The sequence below is a fragment of the Ambystoma mexicanum genome, chromosome 8 (assembly GCF_040938575.1).
Source record: "Ambystoma mexicanum isolate Mex_15411 chromosome 8, UKY_AmexF1_1, whole genome shotgun sequence".
Lineage (NCBI taxonomy): Eukaryota > Metazoa > Chordata > Amphibia > Caudata > Ambystomatidae > Ambystoma > Ambystoma mexicanum.
In genome coordinates this window covers 971,789,486-971,806,725 of record NC_090929.1, presented here as the reverse complement: position 1 = coordinate 971,806,725, position 17,240 = coordinate 971,789,486, and the positions used below count along the sequence as shown (strand labels likewise).

The following is a 17,240-nucleotide window of genomic DNA, read 5'->3' as shown; positions in this document are numbered from 1 at the left end:
CTGTGAGGTAATTATGGTGGAAGCCATTTTATCTTCTTTTGGTATATTCCATTTTAAAACATATTGTATTTAAATGCATGGTTAGTGTGTTACATATATGGGTTACATTTTTTAAGTATTACTACATATACTTTGTATGTGTTCTGTTTTGTGAATTTGTTAAATGTTCCTATGTTATGATATAACTATTACACATTCCATCCCAGAGTTTTTAGGTGGTGGTACTGTTGTCCGAACATGTCTGCGGAACGTCAAATTCAGTAGAAAGGGTTCAGTATGTTCCATATTATATGTACATAAAGTCAAAGTTATTATTGTTTGTTGTGCTACTAAAAAACTATGAAATTCAGTAAAAAAACGTTGTTAAAGGGACGTTATGGTTAAGTTGCGCTACTAAAAACCTATGAAATTCAGTGAAAAAACTGTTTCGGTTTTACTTTGAACCATAACGTCACTTTAACAACGTTTTTTTACTCAATTTCATAGGTTTTTCGTAGTGCAACTTAACCATAACGTCCCTTTAACAAAGTTTTTTCACTGAAAAAAAAAAAATATATATATTATATATATATATATATATATATATATATATATATATATATATATTCTCACACTTTAGCAGAGCTGGACCCAGAAAAGGAAAGACTTTTCTAGTGTGTCGCAGCTGAAAATCAATTAAATTAGAGGTGAATCAAAGAAAGGCGAGGCTAGACCAACACCAAGGAGTCAAGGCCGCTCTGGGCCTGAAGGATCAAACAGTAGTTACAATGTGTGAAAAGAACAAACTCCTGTCCAGAAGATGGGCATGAGAACAATAAAGACGTCAGAGGTTCATTAAATAAGAGTATTTTAAATGCAGCAGAAATCTAAAACATGGTCTTCAGTCACGTGGATGAGTGAAAATAGATAATCATGACATGCTACGCCAACTCCAGGAGACAGAGTATGCTATACTCCCTCGCATTCTCCAGAGCAAAGAACATTTGCGAGGCCAAGTTCAAAGCCTTAATTGACAGGTAGATTGCAAGGGTGAAGATAGATGACAGGCTAAATGGTGGGAAGCTATGGTCAAGACCAGCCCACCAGCACCTGGAGGCCAGCCTGCATGCTGCTGGTGTATGTGGAAAAGTACAGTGAGGTACGAGGGTGCCAACCAATTATAGAGGGCCATGTAATGGAGAACCCTATAGTTTATGTAACCAATGCGACGTTGTGTATTTGATGACATTCATAGTGACCTGTATGAGTGGGGGGCTTAGTTGCTCCACCTGATGTTAAAGACCCAATCACTTTCCCTGACCAGTATGGAACGCATACCTAGATGTTCCCTTTAAGCCTATTACTTTTCCAAATAGGTTTTTAAAGTTTGCCACGTAGGATGACATCAATAATGACGAGCCTTTACTACATCACCTGCTTTTTTAATGAAACTTGTTGAGTGACAAGATCGAGCAAATCGTCTATTTGTTGTAACTCCCTGTTTTAGACTATTGTTAATAAAACATGTGATTTGCCAACTTCCTGAGGTTAGTTTTATTATTGTTTGAGTATCTTCTGCATCCCCATCCATCTCAAAGTATTGCTATCTCATCTTAAAGGGCTAGGTCGGTTACCCCAGTTCAGTGCCTACACACAAGAGCCCAAATTGCCAATGCTTGTTATGATTGTAAGTAGTTCAATAGGCATGACAGTTCCCGAGAGTCCCTCATTGTCCACAATTACCCCTCACACTTGATGCTACAATTTTTCCCATATAAAATGACATACTGTGTGCAAGTATATATAGGTTTGTTTGGAACTGAGACAGCTTGGGGGAGAAGTTTTTCTATCCATCCTGATGGCTTTTCGAACATATTATCTCATGGAAAAAAGAGGAATATTACAGTCCTGTTCTTTAAGCCCCCTCTCTGTTTCCACTCTCTTCCTCAATGATATAGGGGCATCGCAGTCCAGGAGATGAGGGAAAATAAATGCAGGTTTACCAATGGCGCCATACTTTATTTTTTTTATTTTTTTGGGGCTTATATAGTGTGGCACTTCGTTAACATGTGGCCATTGCTGTGAAGAGAAGATGGTGTTGACCAGCACAATATATGATTGACATTACAACTGAAAAAGCTATTTCCATTTATTGGCTCCATCTGAATAGTTTGTGTCCTGTCTCCTCTGATCCTTTGCCTTAGTCCATCTCCAGCTCTATAATAGTCCTTCTCCTTTATCATGGCCCTTTGTTTTAGTCCTTCTTGTTCATTGTAATCCTTCACCATAGTTCTCCTTCATTGAGATTTTTTTAATAGTCCTCATTTTTTGTCCTGGTCCTTAATTTTTGCCCCGGTCTTTATTCTTTGTCCTGGTCCTTCTCCTATGTCCCAACACTTCCCCTACTACTTTTCGTTTTCCAGTTTTTTTTTGTCCTGGTCCTTCGCCTTTATCATTGTCTTCTCCTTTGTACTACACTTTCTCCTTCCTCCTAGTCATTTGTCATAATCTTTCTCCATGTGGGTGCTTTGCACACCTGGGAAGGCAGAAAATAAAAGCAGCCAGACTGGTGACGCTGAATAGTTCATTTCGGTTTTTAAATATCTTTGGTGGCATTTAATTTCACCCTGTAGCCAAAACATTGCTGCAAAGAGCAGCGAGAAGAGAAATGGCGTTGAGAAGTAAACCTTTTGGTTGACACAGCAACAGGGAAAGCTATTGGCTTGCATAAGCTGATTTGTTTGTCCCGCTCTGTTGCCTTGCCTTTGTCTTGCTCTGTTTGCATGGGATTTGAGTGAGTCTTTGGACATGATAGCAATGCCACCACCTGTTTTTTGTGGGTGGTATCTGTGGTGGGCGAGGTGATGTGAATGGGATCATGGCGGGGATGATGGGTGTGCTGTGGGGCTTCAACCATGTCTTGTGAGAGAGTATGTCAGGTATGTGGTGATGAGGTTATTTTCACGTGTGCGTGCTGGTGCATAGTGGCATTTGAGAATGCATGTGTATGTAAATAGTTGTCTTAGTGGAGCTGAATGCTGGATTTTTATCTGTACGTTAGTATTTGTGTGCTTTGTCATGTTTGTGCCTCTTGGTGGCAAACAGGACAGCAATAGATATAGACTCCCACCCTTAGCTCAGTATTGCAGGATGGAAGTAAGGAGCTGCACGAAGTTTTGTGGGGGGAGCATCCAGGCTTCAAAATGGTGGCTGTGGGGTGGATAGAGAGTGGCAAGATTCTAATCCTACGTGTGTGTAGAAGACAGTGCAAGTCCAGACTCACATTTAAAGGTCCAGTACTTCCATGCTCATTGGGATCATTCTGTATGTAAGATGGTGGCTTTTTGATGGAGGGAGTGAACATTCTAACTGTACCAGAAAGGAGAAAATACAGTCGGTGGAAGTCCAGATACGGATTTAAAGGGTCACTACTCACATGCCCAAAGACATATCCATACATGGGTGTTGTCCTTAAAGACCTTGTTCGTTTCTTAAAATCCAGGCCAGAAGAGGTCACCCAAGCCTTTTTTTTGTAATCTGAGACTTACTTTTCAAAGTTTAAATGCAGGGCTATAAATCCCAGAATGCATAGAAATTAACAGTTATGCATGACCTCACTTATGGAAAGTGTATCACTGAAGAAAGTACAGCCTTACCTTCAGCTGTTATTACTAATGTCAAATTGAAGCATATTTAACACCTGATTACACAGAAAGCAGTCTCATTCTCCTCTGAAAGGTTACTGTCCCAAGAGTGATTACACTGTTGCATGTTGTTGCTAGAAAGTATCCCAACAGCCTACAAAAGATCTGTTTTCTAATGTCTAATGGATACTTGGATGTGTCGTTGCTGAAAGAGCTCTGAGGATGAAAGGGCTGAACTGCCCTGCTTTCCAAGTTACAAAAACCAAACAGCCTGACAGGGGAGTGTCCATTTCAAAAAAAGATTTTTCACACTGTATCGCTGTTCCTGAAATGCTATTTAAAGAAGGGCTGCATGTCGTAACAAGGCTATTAATGTTGCCAAGAAATAGTACACTATACTACACCCTACATTACAATTAGTGCAAGAATCATCTGGCCATAAAAGTGAAAATAAGTTGTACGCCTTCTTCGACTCTAAAGATAGCATGGGCCACGGGCAGGCTATACTCTGTGGATGCGTGATCCAGTACAGAAACATCCAAACAATTGCTTTCTGGTACCAAAATAAAATATGCCTGCACAGGGTTCTTATAGTATAATAGTGCTCCAAAACACAACAATCCCACTGTTGTAAAGCAAATGCCAGATTGTGGCAAATGTGTGTGTGTGTGTGTATATATATATATGCTGATGACTCTTGGTATTAATCACAGGAGGGAGGAAAAACAACAAAATTGCAAAAGATTTAAAATAAGTAATTTAAGAATGTGTTTTATGGTAGGAAAAGGTGTCGGAGCTGTCTCTAAGGCCCAGTGTCATGCCCAATACCCGGCCTCTTATTGGTTCCCCAGCCTCACTTTCTCCCATTTCATTAAGTCATTCCACTACTCCCGCTAGTGCTTCCCCATCAGCTGGTAATGGCAACTCGCTTGTGTTGCGGGGGTTGTGTGATCAGTTTCTACAGCAAAGGAACAATCGCTTTCGGCCTAGTTTGTCTCATTTCTGGCATTGGCAGCTGCCGTGGAGACTACAGTCAGGCAGAGTCAGGCGGTTACACCGACTTCCGGGTCACGTGACTTCTTATTGGACATTCCTTGGCACTGTCATCTCGTCGTCACGTCCTCCCGGCTTCATCGGACTACGGCTTGTTTCACGGACTTCTTCTGCTCAACCCTATTGACTGTCCTTGAATCACGAACTACTCCTTGCACTCAGGTGTGTGCGGTCGGCTTTTCTTCAGTTCGGCTACAGCTGCTGCTCACGCTCCCTCCTCACAAGCATCCCCGGGCCAGATTACAGTATTGGGTAATCCTTCTTTTGATAAGGGTACTCCCTTTTGTTTCTGCCTGTTGATACTAACTGTGCTTGCCTGTGCTAATACCTGGTTTTGTTACAGCGGCCTTTGGGATATCGGCGCAGCGTGGTTCCAGCAATTCTTCATCCACACCTGTGGCCTCAAGGACCGCACAGAGAGTATATTTATACCTCTCTCTGGGGAGCTTGGGGACAAAGGCCCCTATACACTTCACGACAAGATCAAGTCTTGACACCCAGTGTGTTAAGGCCAGATAGGCAGAACCTCAAAGCCTTTTAGGGACTTCTAGTACATGTAAGATGCTACCTTAGTCTCTTGCAGCAGTTCTAATCAATCCAGTGTTCTTGGTGCTTTTTCAGTGGCTTGAGTTCTTGCTTGAAGCAGCAAGATCAACTGGATTTTAGCACTGTTCACATGTGGTTCACGGAGCTTGCTCAAGTGTCCAGATGCAGGTAATGGTGGTGGTTCAAGTCGTAGTGCTCAAACACTGGACTGGTGACTTGAAGTTGAATAAGCAGTGATTCAGTAGTTATGGTTCGGTGCTGTGAGTTGGTCCAAAATGCACAGGATCAACGATATCCATTTTGTGGCTCACCTGGATTCTCTAAGCGGCCCAATGCAGCGCAACAAACTTCGAAGCACAGGCGATGCAAGAAAGTAGTTTGCATCAACAGCGCAATGGCATTTCTATATCTGCACAAATCAAACAAATCTGGGTTCAACAACCAGCATTTAAAAAGGTATCATCTTGGGTCTTTACACCAGGACCTTTTGAAGGAAAAAGATGCTTGCCCTCCGTTTTCCAGTCCAGGGTCATTACTTCAGAAGTGCTTGCAGGATCTTGTGCAGTCCTGGGCACGCCATCTGGTTACCAGCAATCGTCAATGGCAGGAATGTTTTCCTTACAGCAGTCACTTGCCCTGTCACCAGAAGTGGTTATGGAGGGGGCTGCCAGCTCCCCTGGAAATCTTGTCTTCACGCTGTGGTAGGGACATTGAGTAGCTGTCGGTCCAACAAGAGTTCTGGTTGATACTTAAGAATGGTTCCAGGATATTCACAAGAATGGGGGGTTCAACCAGATATATAGTCAAATCCTGACAGGAGATTGGTGCTTTTTCAAGCCTTCTGTTAAATGCAAATCTGTGAGATTTTGCCACATTTGAAATATCATTACCAGAATTCTTGGTTTGCAGGCAGTCCAGGGTGTTAAAAACAAATTGATGTACTATCAGATCAAGATGGCCAATTTGCATCCCTGTAGTGGCATCTTGGTTTCCTAGACCTCGCCCATCCCTGTTAGTCTCGCTTCAAAGGGTCTCCTATGTTATTTAACTTAAGTCTTCCCCTTGTGTTTTAAAGATTTCCCTGTAGTGTCTGTCCTCTACCTATCCACCTGGGGAAGTCCGTCTCCCTACCTGTGAGAGGTATGAAATTCCCACTCCGAGCATAATATGTTTACTGTGAGCAGCTGAGCCCATATGTTGTGGGTCAGCTTCACATATTGAAGCCTACAGCAGATTTCCCTTTCATTGTTAGGCAAAATAAGAAATCATCATCATCATATGGCCTTTATTCAACAGACATTCGCCACAGAACACTTACAAATCTCGACAAAACAAAGAAATTCAAAGAGGGGGCTAAGGGGATATCAGCAAATTTGGTTTTGGCTTTTTAATTTTCCATTCATGAATCACTATCTTTTTCATGCATGCTCCAGTCACCAGTATTCCAGATCATACCGTACTGGCTGTGATGCTGGAAGTGCCTTATGGAGGGACAGGGCCTCCTTGTCCTGCCACTTCTGTGTGTTTTAGATCCAGCCTGGACCTCTGGCAGTGCAGCGCTTCATGTTTTCCTTTTGGTAAACAACACCCATGGGATATCCTTATGGCACCCATGGGTGGCGGTACACTCTTGTAATCCTTATGTGTGTGTTTGGGCACCTGTGTGTTACCCACAGTGCAGGGTAAGGGCTGGTGGCAGCTACATGCTGCCTTGGCAGTGGCTCAGAGTGTCCTCCATTTTGTGACACCCAAGCCCTGCCATAGGAATCAATGGATTACTGCAGGAAGGCAATATGTCCCCTGTGGCCTCTTGGTTTCTATTGCCTTTTACCTTGTTTCCCAAAGTCCTGGAAAGCCCTGACTCTTTTCTCTTCCTCCTGACTGGCTGTTGGGTGGAAATTCCATATATGGCTCTGGGGTTGCCTCCTGTCAGATTGACTGGAGCCTTCCCAGAGGCTGTATTGTGGGTACACCCTAGGGGTGGGACCTGCATGAATGGAGTTTGAAGTGAACTCATTCTGTGTTGTTGGTGTCTGGTGTCTGTGTGTGTGTGACGCAATGAATGAGACGGCCCTGACTGAAACTGACATGAATGCAGTGTAGTGTGCTGAAAGTCTGGGTATTTACCCCAATCCACATTCTTCGTTATGGGAGCCTGGGTGGAGTGAATGGCCAGATGAATGCCTGTGAGCCCGATTGGCTGCTTGCCTGCATGAATGCCTTTCGAATGGATTGTGTCCTCCCACGTATTCCTCATCTTAGATGTATTCGTATATTCGTATCTTCAGCTTTGCTGCTTCGGAAAACAATGTCAACCAGGGGGTGCTGCGCTCGAGGTCGCAGCGTCGATGTCCCTCGAGGGCTGCCGTCGAGCGTCAACGTCGTCCGCGGTATAAAGGGCTCGAGAAGCGCCCATTGGCTTCAGTTCTGTTTTTCCGACAAAGCTTTTGCTTCGTGTGTACAAAAACGGTGCTTCAGTCTTTCGACAATGTCTTCATCATCAAATCCTTCTACCTCCAAAACTCGTTTTAAAAAGTGCCAGAAATTCAGGAAGAACATGTCTATTACTGACCCCCATCGAGTTTGCCTCTGGTGCTTGGGTCCAGACCATCAAGTTTACAAATGCGGTTCCTGTCAAGGTATGACCAACAAAGCTCTCAAGGAATGAAGAGGTAAATTGGCGGTTGCGGAGTAATCCTCAAAGTCCTCTGAGTCTAGTGGAAAATCCTGACATAAATTGAAGAAATATAGGTCGAGGAGTCGGTCTTGAAAATCTTCATCTTCTTCGAAGAAGGTGATGAAGAGGTGTCACCGATCTCCCTCTTGTTCTTCATCATCGTCCGATACAGGGGTTATTGAATGTCCATCAAAGCACGATTCCCTTAGGAAATGCCTTCAGAGCCTCAATGATGCAAATCTTTGAGAACGTGGCCCAGACCCCCTCGAAGAGATCATGTGAAGGCCATGCCCTTGCTCATTCGAAGAGTGACCGAAGGAGGTCAGAGACTAGACACTCAGAATCTGGTGAAAAATTGTCAATGGTGTCGTTGAGAGAAACCTCTCTGACACCTCATAAAAAGAGCAAGACAGGCCTACCAGTGCATATACCGGAGGCAACACCAGACAAAATGGTGTTGTGTACCACACCGCCATCGAAGTTGGTGTCGAAGGTCTCCTCGACGTCCGTGTCGAGGACAACACTGACCGCTTTCTCAACGGCGCTTACATCCAAAGTTCCTTCGACTGTGTTGAAGCCTGCGTCGACGCCATTGACGCCGATTCCGGCACGAATATCGATGCCTTTGTCAAAACCAAGGTCTATGCCTTCACAATCCATGGGTAACATTTTTCACTGTGTGCCTAGACGAGACTTTTTCAAGTCTTTGGCTTCTATTTACGAAGAACAATCTTCTGCAGAGGAGATTTCCCCTGCTGGGCTAAAATATGGTACACGGGATGTTCCTGAGGAACTAATTGATCCTCACTCCAAAATGGCTGGCCTCTAGGAATGTCTGCAAACAGCTAGTGGTCTAGACACATCTCCTGTATTGGAAATTGATAAACCCGACCTTGCTGACCATGCAGACTTGGGATATAGGAATCTTATTAATAGGGTGGTAGAATTCATGGGGTGGAATAGAAATTCCCCCGTTTATGAGTAAGACGACATGACAGACATTCTCAGTGGAGGTCCTCAAAAGGATCCTGTCCTTCCGGTTCACACTGCCCTTCAAAAGAAGGTTATGGCCGCAAGGGAAACCCCAGATTCTTGACCAGCGGCAAATAAAAAAATTACACCTGAGAGCTTAGAAGTCCAGGCAGCCACATCCACTAGACAATCGGCATACCCTTCAATTCCCCCAGATAGGGACGATGAGAGAATTGATGCGTGGTCTTGCAAGATTTTCTCTTCGAGCAGCATGGCCTTAAAGTAAAAAAATGTGACTTGCACCCTTGCAAGATTCACATACACCGTGTGGGATTGTATTACTGCAGCGGCTGAACACATTCCTGAGGGTGAGGAGAGAGAGGTTTTCCTCGCAATTGTAAAAGATGGAAAGGAGGCTATGGGGGAATGCCTTCAATCAGGACTAGACACTGCTGATAGCATAAGCAGGTCCATGGTATCTAGCACAGTGCTATGCAGGTTTGCGTGGCTAAGAAAGTTGGGCTTCGCACTGGACGTGCAGGCCAGACTACTCAATATGCCTTTTGATGGCTTGAGGTTGTTGGCAGCAAGGCGGATGAAAGTTTGGAGAAACTGCAGACCTCTAAGGCGGCAGCTAAGTATCGCCTCCATACGACAACCTCAACAACACTCCTACTCAGGCTCATCTTCCTGAAGGGGTCGTCCTTTTTTCGATTCTACTCCTCATTTGGAAGAGGAAGAGGGCAGGCTAGTCAAAGAGGACAGCAAAGAAAATATCCTTGTGGTGGAAGGGGAAGAGTTCTAAATCAGCCCCAGCCGCGGCAGCTGTCCCCTCAGCCGCTGCTGCAGCCGCTGCAAAGCCACTCTGAGGCTTTGACCCACAAGACCCCAGTGGGAAGCAGGATCTCTCAGCATCTGAAAGAATGGTGGGGCATTACTTCAAATGCTTGGGCACTGGAGACATTAGCTCCGGGTTACTGCCTTCCTTTTCAACAAAGGCCTCAGCACCATCCACCAGGAGCCAACTCTGCCAAAATTCCAGACCCACTCCTTGTGCAGGGGATTTTAACCCTGCTACAGAAAGGTGCAATAGAACATGTACCTGTAGCAGAGAGGAACAAGGGTTGGTACTCCCCTTACTTTCTCATCCCAAAGAAGGACAGAGGATTGAGACCCATCTTGGACTTACGTCACTTGAACAAGTTCCTCAGGAAGGACAAGTTCAAGATGGTAACCCTTTCTCAGATCCTTCAGGCTCTCCAACTCCAAGATTGGTTGGTATCATTGGACCTTCAGGATGCTTACTTTCATGTGCCGATCCATCTCAAGCACAGGAAGTACCTGAGGATCGCGGTTGGCAGTTTTCACTATCAGTTTCGACTTCTGCCATTCGGGCTGACCTCCGCCCCAAGGGTTTTCACCAAGCTGATGGCTGTAGTGGCAGCGAGTCTCAGGAGAGGGGGTGGGGGGATTCACATCTACCCTTACCTGGACGACTGGTTAATCGGGGCAAGTTCACCCAAACAGGCCCAGGAACATCTGACCATGACCTGCCACTTCTTACACAGACTGAGCTTCCCCCTCAATTCCAAGCAGTCACAAATGATACCATTCCAAAAGCTCAAGTTCATCGGAGCAGTCCTGGATACTTCCTCGGGGAATGCCTTGCCTCCCAAGGTGAGAGCTCTACACATTCTGTAGATGGTAAAAAATTCCAGAATGCCCAGCATCTGCCGGCCTTCGATTTTCTGAGGTTGCTCGGCCTCATGGAATCCTGCATTTTTCTGGTGCCAGAAGCTAGATTGAGAATTAGATCCCTTCAATGGGCCCTCAGGACTCAATGGTACCAATTTTCGGGGAATATGTCAGATCTTTTGCAAGTTCCGGCCAGAGTGGCTCAAGATCTGCTATGGTGGTCTTGTAAGGACAATAGTCTCAAAGGAGAATCTTTTTGGCAACCATGGCCGGAGATAACAGTAGTGACGGATGCCTCACTCACAGGGTGGGGAGCTCACACCAACGATCTGACAATCAGCAGTCGTTGGTCTCCATCGGAGTCCAAACTACACATCAACCTTTTGGAGCTGAGGGCAATCAGACTAGTGCTGGAGGCCTTTCTGCCCTCTGTATGGGGAAAGAATTTCCTGATAATGACGGACAACACAGTGGCCATGTACTACCTCAACAAGCGAGGAGGCGTAGGGTCACTACCACTGTGCAGAGAGGCAATGCAGCTCTGGTTCTGGGCAATACAAGAAGGAATCTCTTTGTCGGCAGTTCACCTAGCCGGAGAGCAGAACATGGCAGCGGACGCTTTGAGAAGGCAGAGCACAGTGCCCTGCGTTCGTAGTGGGCTCGGAATTTTCACTTCCATACGTGTTTCCTCCCATGCCCATGATTCCTCACGTAATTAGGAGGTTGAGAAAGTTCAGGAAAACCATGATCCTAATTGCCCCGGATTGGGCCAGGAGGACATGGTACCGGGACCTTCTGGACATGTCCATCTGCCCTCCAATACGTCTTCGACAAAGAGCGGATCTCCTCTGGCATGTGGAAGCTCAGATTCTCCATGCCGAGGTCAAAAAACTCAGCCTTCACGCATGGTTACTGTGAGGCTGAGATATAAGAGATATAAGGATTGGGACCTACAGGATGACATAATGGAGATTTTGCTTTCGGCAAGAAGGCCAGCAACAAAATCCTTGTACCAGTGTCGTTGGAACAAGTTCAGTAACTGGTGCAAGGTCAAGAATGTGGACCCATTCCTATGTAATACACCTATGGTACTTTCTTTCCTTTTACACTTGGCCAATCTGGGGCTTCAGGTTGGCATAATAAAAGGATACCTTGCAGCGCGGTCTATTGTTAAGCGCTGCTCAGAAGACGTTTCTTACTTCAAAATGCCTTGGATTGTACAGTTCCTGAAAGGTCTCACTAATGTGTACCCTCCAGTCCCATTTCAGGTACCCGTGTGGGATTTAAATTTAGTTTTAAAGTTCCTTACATGCATTCCTTTTGAGCCCTTGCACTCTTGTCCGCTAAGGCTCCTTACTTTAAAGACAATCCTTCTAGTGGCAATTATATCAGCCCGCAGGGTGAGTGAGTTGCAGGCTCTCTTGTAAGCCTCCTCACACCATCTTTCATAAAGACAAGGTTATTCTTGGAGTCAAACCCTCGTTTTTGCATAAAATAGTTTCTGACTTTCATCTGTCGCAAAAAATCACTCTGCTTTCTTTTTATCCACCTCCTCATGCAAGTAAGGAGGAAGAAAGACTACACAGACTGAACCCCAAAAGGGCACTCAGTTTTTATATCGTTAGATTGGAAAAATTTCGGCAAAGTGACCAACTTTTTGTTGGATATACTGCACTTAAATTGGGCCTAGCAGTAACGAAACAGACATTATCCAGATGGATAATTTTGGCAATTACCGAATGCTAAAAATTAGCTGGAATGGAGCCTCCAGATGGGCTAAGGGTTCACTCAACTAAGGGGCATGGCAACTTGGGCAGCCTCCAGAGGGTTGTCCTGATGCAAGATATTTATGCAGCAGCCACCTGGTCGTCTATGCACACTTTTGTGAAACACTATTCTCTAGATTCCACCTCATCACAAGGAGGCCTATTTGCTAAGGCCGTTCTTCATACGGTCCATGATTAGTATTATCTAGTACTCCCTTCTCCAAATGTATACTGCTTTGGAGTCTATCTAAAATGAGGAATACGTGGGAGAACACAATCCATTCGAAGAACAAGTTACTTAACAACTGTAACGTTCTTTCGATTGGATGTTCCTCCGGCAAATTGCTCATCAACCCTCCCAGCCTACCCCGCCGTATAGTTTACATCAATTGCACTCTGAATTCCTTGAAAGCTTGAGGTCTAAAGAACGCCTGGTCAACTACTCAGCTGGGTATATAAAAAAAATGGAACTGAAGCCTACGGGCGCGGCTCGAGCCCTTTATACTGGGAATGATGTTGACACTTGACGGCAGCCCTCGAGGGACATCGACGCTGCGACATTGACAGCGCCCCCTGGTGGAAATTATTTTTCCGAAGCAGCAAAGCTGATACGAATATACTAATATATCTAAGATGAGGAATATGTGGGAGGAACATCCAATTGAAAGAATGTTACAGTTGGTAAGTAACTTGTTCTTCTGCGTGATTGGCTGGCTGAACCTGGCTCAGCCAGAGTGAATGGGTAACAGATGTGTATATCTGTGAACCTCTCACTTACCAATTTGTTCAGAAGCTGAAGCAAGAAGGAGCTGTTCTTTGAAGCCCAGCTGGTGGGGAAGTATGCTACTGTATTTTCTTTGTGCAATCCAAAAGCTGCCGTGTTCTTCCAAGGACTGATTCAGAGGGGACCTGCAAAGGAGACCTCTACCCGCCTACGAGGGACCATCGTGCAACGTGCTACACTTCATCGTTAGTACCCTGGAAGCCAGTCCTGTGTGCTTGCTGTCCGGAGAAGGGGTCTCCGTGAGTCCTGAAGAGGAGTGGCCAGACATCTCGAGTAGAAGAAGTCCATTGGTGTCTCCCAGTATCCAGAATTGTGTTTTGTGACCCCTGGAAGCCATTGCTGTCTACCGGCCAGAAGAGTGGGTACCCTGGCACAGTGCTGCTGGACATACGGAGCTGCGAAAGTTCCAAACTTCCTAAGAACATTTTAAGGGACATCCTTGCCATCATCACTGACCACTTTTTCTCACTGAAATGAGTCCAGAGTCGCAGAGTGCAGAGGAATGTCTGCCGGTGGGTTCCCGCCACCATAAGCTAATGACGATGTGCCGAGGTTCCAGACTTGGTCAGAGTCTGAGGTCCACCCCTGTGATCGAGCCCAGGTCGGCAGACGCCGTCCAGAGGTCAATGCTGCAGCTGCAGCACCAAAGAACCGAAAGGTGGGAGACAGCGATATTCCAAAACCCCACACGAAAAGTGACCTAGGCACCCGTCACCGCCAGAAGTCATCTAAGGGTCCCAGGGTCTTACTCTCATCTGCCAAGCCTTTAAGGAGCCCACAGCAAGTTTCATCGTCACAGGACTTCTACAGTCAGAGAAATCGTCAACCAAACGAGAGCACCACAAGGAGTAAAACTGCTTCACTTCATGAAGACTTTGGTTCTATTTTTCTCGTGGACTCAACATCCCAATGGCTCCTTCTCCCAAGGGTGGTGGGGGTGCATCCTCGGAGGGAATCGTCAAGTCAAACCGAGAAAATCTTCCACTTCGCTTGCCAAGGCACCAAAGGTACTGGGGCGAGGAAGAGCATTGTCTAACCTAAGGAGTTGTCCAGGGGTCCCATATTTGTCTTGTATCATGTTCTCCTTTTGCCTCTCGGGTACTTTGGGGTGGTAGAACCTTTTAAAGAAAGCATAAGGTTATTGAACATTATTGGACTGGGGTGTAAAAAACAAGATAAGTTACTCCCTAACTTTTCCATTACAAGTTGCCCAGGTGGGGGTGGGGGAGGGAATCTTCACACATAATTGTATATCTAGTCTAAAGAAAGCATTCTGCCACGGTTCACAACTAACCTGTCTTTCTTCCCTATTCTAAACCGATACACTTCACTTAAGAATTCACATGCCTATTTAAGACTGTCTGCAGTTAGTGCATCTGTTATTGAATTTAAGTATTGTGTGGTACCACATAGTGTATATATTTGCCATTCTTTGAATAAGTATTTCCAAGTACAAAGTGTTGTTATTTAAATGTGTATGTATATAGTCCTGAATCTTATTTTATATACAAAAACGGTGTTATCACCTAACCTAGTGTGTGGACTTTGTGGGGCTTTGGGAACTCGCTGTACTTTAGGGCCAGCCTGCATCACCTCCTGAAAGCTTAAGCCTGGCTGCTCGTCCAATGCTACCAAATTGAGAGCTTTGGCTGGGGTTTTCTGTGACTTTACCCGACCATATAGAGTGAGAATTACAGATGCCCCTCTCCGGTCTTTACACCGACTATTACTAATAAGGGTGAACATGGTATGCAGTTTTTTGTAATCTTGAACGGTCTGTCTTGGGTTGAAGGAGCTATGTTTAAAGCAGCACTGCCCTGTAAAAGACAGACATTTTTCTGTAGTTAGAGGATTACATTAGTTAATTTACATACCTACAGTGCTTTGCTCATATGATAATGAACTGGATGTTATCTTCCAGTGGTGGCTACTTGGTGGCGCTATGGCATGTGACATGGCTCAAATGGCTTATTCTATCTTTTAGCAAGATGCAACATTACATTTTGTTTAGTCCTGTCACGCTCTGCCGCCAGATTCATAAGGTGCAATTTAACAATGTAGTTTGTTTACCCTCCAGTCCATTCCCGTTTTTCTTCCAAAAGACGCCAATACGAAATTTAGAATATCTTCTTTTGTATACAACGTAGCAATAAGTGCTCTGCAGGACACCTTCCAGAAGTTGTCAAGAATATTCCTTCAAATTTGTAGACTGGCACATTTCTAGTCAGTATGGAACCAAAAATGGGGTTTGCTTTTTGTAGATTAACAATCGGTTGATGCCCTTTTTGAAAGTGTAGCCCCTTTCCTGCTGAAATAAATTTAGTTTCAGCAGACTGTAATTCCACACCATACTTGACATCACCATATAATATTGGATTAATAACGTCAGATATGTCGGAAGACCGCCGAAGAGTGTGAAGGGATTCCCTTAGGGCCATTTTCGCTTTTAAAAGGCAACCTACATGAGAAACTGTTACTTCGCTTCTGCACGTGCACAGTTATTTCTGTGCAGACTTTGTATGTTGGGTGTCCAGTTGGGTGGACTAACCGGTGCGAGCATGACAATTACTGATGCCCAGCAGAAGGTGTATGTGGGATGTCTTCTATATAGATGTTGGTAAGTTCAATTGTTCTCGACTGGCCAGCATGCCCATCTCAATAGAGAAACACTAGCACCAGCTTTTAAAAAACAGAAGTCTGAACATGAGAATATTAAACAGGGACGACTTTCATGACAGAATACATTCACTTGAACTCCTGAAGGTTCAAAAATCCTGAAGATTTCCCCCTAGCAGATTAAAATAAGTCACACGACATGTTATTTGTTTGGTAAAAAATGTGCTTTGATGTCTTTTAATCAGGGTGAGGGGCTGGGGCCAGAGCACATGCATAGTTTTCCCACCCATTGAAATGTCTCTACCTACTAGCCTCTTTTCTTTTCTAGGTCGAAACACATGTTGGCTGTTCTGTTCCTTCTCCAATGCACTACTACGTCTACGATTATAATTGTATCATGTCACAAGGAGAAGTTGGACACTGACACAGTGCTACTTGTATTTACTGAATGTACCTTCACATTACCAACAAATAAAACATAGGAGAGAACTCCTTGACAAACACTGTAAGCGCAAAGTTGCCTTTGGTCCTTTTCTCATTTTGGAACCTACCTACGAACAATTCCTGTTAATCTTCCAAGATTGTAAACCCTTTTATTGCTACGTGAACAGAAATAAAGATGTCCTTTTTTGACTGTGCTTTGATAGTCCAAAAGAGGATCACAGATGCACCAACTGTTAACAGTATTGAGGGTCCACGTAGGATGCTAAGAATATTCCAAATTAATAGGCTTTCTAAGAGAAGCTCTCAATTGCAATTGTTTCAAGTTCTTTCAGTATTCCCCGTGAGATCTCTGTTTGTGGTCAAGCAGTACTTAGGTCATATGTTTCAATTTTGTTAGGGCCTACTCAACCTTTCTTCTTTCTGAATTAGAGACATTGAGTATCATCTAATTGGATAATAGAAACAACTGGTATTTGCAGCGCTAAAAAATGGTGTGATAGCAGGTGCTATATTTAAAAAAAAAAAAACACAATGGGCCTCATTACGAGTCCGGCGGTAACCGAGGGGGTAAAACCGCCTGGTTACCGCCGGACTCATATTACCATTCCGCCTTCATGATTCCCGGAATTACCGGGGCATTACAACCCCGGTTTTCCGGGAATCACGGAGGCGGAATGGTGTTAATCTCCATTCTCATTGAGTCCTATGGGACTCAATCGGAATGGGGATCATGGAAACACCGGCAGCATCTCGTAATGCTGCCGGTGTTTCCTTGTCCGCCTGCAGGCGGGTGGTGTTAAACCCGCCAGGTCAAACCTGGCGGGAACATCACCTCCCGCCTGCAGGAGTCGGGATCAGGCAGTCCGGAAACAACGGTGGCGGCACGTTTACTGCCACCGTTATTTCCGGACCGCCTGATTTGTAATGAGGCCCAATGAGTCCTGACCATGTTATTACAAATACATTGTTCTGCTTTCTGTTAGAACCTGGAGTACAAACCATATAAATGATGATCCAGGAGTTTTAAGAGGGACCACAAAGGGGGGGTCATGTGTATTGCTTTT

At 44.8% G+C, this 17,240-nt stretch overlaps 1 protein-coding gene across 2 annotated transcripts in view; it reads left to right on the top strand.

Annotated features, from left to right (window-relative positions):
- Window positions 1–17,240, top strand: part of ZBTB40 (zinc finger and BTB domain containing 40) — a 948,694-nt gene that overhangs the window by 925,713 nt on the left and 5,741 nt on the right. The gene's annotated exons all lie outside the window — the stretch shown is intronic.